Consider the following 1,983-nt stretch of genomic DNA (forward strand, 5'->3'; position numbering starts at 1 on the left):
CATAAACATGGGATGCATCCTGAATAAAACCCCGGAGAGGGAATTCCTGGATCCAGACCTGGGATCCATCCCGGAAAAAACCCCGGAGAGGGAACTGGAGAGCCCAAACATGGAATCCATCCTGAATAAAACCCCAGGAAGGGAACTGGAGAGCCTAAATATGGGATCCATCCTGAGAAAAACCCCTGGAAGGGACCTGGACTGCTCAAACCTGGGATCCATCCTGAAAAAAACCCCTGGAAAGGAACTCGTGGATCCAAAGGTGGGATCTGTGCTGGGGGGAGCTCAGAGATGGTTTTGGGATTGATGGGCACGGATTGGGAATGGTTTGGGATCAATTGATACACTTTGGGATCATTGAATGCACTTTGGGATCATTGAATGCCCTTTGGGATCATTTAAAGCATTTTTGGGATCATTTAAAGCATTATTGGGATCATTTAAAGCACTTTGGGGATCATTTAATGCATTTTGGGATCATTGAATGCACTTTGGGATCATTGAATGCATTCTTGGGATCATTTAATCCAGTTTGGGGTCATTGAACACACTTTGGGATCATTGAATGCACTTTGGGATCATTTAAAGCCCTTTGGGATCATTTAAAGCATTTTTGGGATCATTTAAAGCCCTTTGGGGATCATTTAATCCACTTTGGGATCATTTAATCCACTTTGGAAGCTTTGGGGTGGGTTTGATTCAACAAAACAATTGATTAATAAATGTTGCTCAGTGGACAATTTTTAAATAAATTTTCAATAAATTTTCAATAAATTTTCTGATTTTTGACAGGAATTTTCACCCAATTCCACTGACAGAGGAGATGGAGCTGCTGCAGCCTCCAATTGTGTGAAAACCTTGGAAATATCTCAGAAAGGTCAAGATCCCCTTTTTCAGAAAAAAAAAAAATTGATTTTTCTGTTAAATTATTTTTCCTTAATTTTTTTATAATTCAATAACTTTACTGAAAATCCTGCCTTACAACCCTTCTAAAATCAATTTTATCCTGTTTTTTTGGTTTTTTTTAGTTCAAACCCAAACCCCTCCCATTTCCCCCTTCCCTCACCTTTTTATTCCCTTTTTTTTTCCAACAGACCCGACTGAAATTCCAATTTCCAAAACCCCAAAGAAGAAAAAAGTGACTTTTGGGGAGGTTTTGAGCCCTGAAATCTTCGATCAGAGCCTTCCCCCCAACACCCCCCTGCGCAGAGGAGCCTCCCCGGGGCCTCCACGGGGGGAGAAATCCCCTGGAATGGGGGGAAAAATCCCTGGAGAGGCTTTGGGAGTGCTGGATTTGGGCTGGGAGCAGGTGAGTGTGGGGTTTGGTGGGGGAAAAACACAAAAAAAAACCCAAAAGCAAAAAAAAACCCCAAAAGAAACCTACAAAAAACGCACCGAAAACACAAAAAAACCCCAAAATTGAAAAAAAGCCACACAAAAAATGAAAAAAAACCCCAAAAGACCCCAAAAAGACCTAAAACTTAAAAAACCCCCAAAAACCCCAAAAAACCCATCAAAAAAACATGAAAAAACACAAAACCACCCCAAAACCCAAAAAAACCACCAAAAACTCAAAAAAACCCAGAAAATACCCCCAAAACCCAAAAAACCACCAAAAAACTGAGAAAAACCAAAAAAGCCCCAAAATCCAGAAAATCCCCACCCAAAATGCCAAGAAAAAACCCCAAAGACCCAAAAACCCCCTCAAAAAACCCTCAAAAAACCCCAAGAAACTCCCCAAAACACAAAAATCACCACAGGCCCCAAAAAAACCCCAAAGAGATCCTAAAAAAATGCTAAAAAATGTCCTTTTTTGATTTTTCAGGATTGTGTTGAACCTCCCCAGGAATTGCTGGAAATTTCTGTTCCTTCCCCCGTTGGAAATTCCAAAGGTGACCCWGAAATTTGAATTTTCTAAATTTATCTATGAAAAATGGGAATATTCTGATTATTGGGACCAAAAATCCCAACAAATTCCATTTT

At 40.3% G+C, this 1,983-nt stretch overlaps 1 long non-coding RNA gene across 1 annotated transcript in view; it reads left to right on the plus strand.

Moving 5' to 3' along the window:
* The window catches only part of LOC130586838 (uncharacterized), a 7,226-nt gene extending 5,340 nt beyond the window's left edge, over nt 1-1,886 (plus strand). Inside the window, exons 2-4 of the long non-coding RNA XR_008966725.1 lie at nt 793-877; nt 1,095-1,309; nt 1,826-1,886. This is a non-coding gene — a long non-coding RNA (uncharacterized LOC130586838). The remainder of the gene's footprint in view (nt 1-792; nt 878-1,094; nt 1,310-1,825) is intronic.
* The last annotated feature ends 97 nt before the right edge of the window (nt 1,887-1,983 follow it).

Source organism: Malurus melanocephalus, unplaced genomic scaffold (assembly GCF_030028575.1).
Source record: "Malurus melanocephalus ecotype Western Australia unplaced genomic scaffold, MMel_1.1 scaffold_1339, whole genome shotgun sequence".
Lineage (NCBI taxonomy): Eukaryota > Metazoa > Chordata > Aves > Passeriformes > Maluridae > Malurus > Malurus melanocephalus.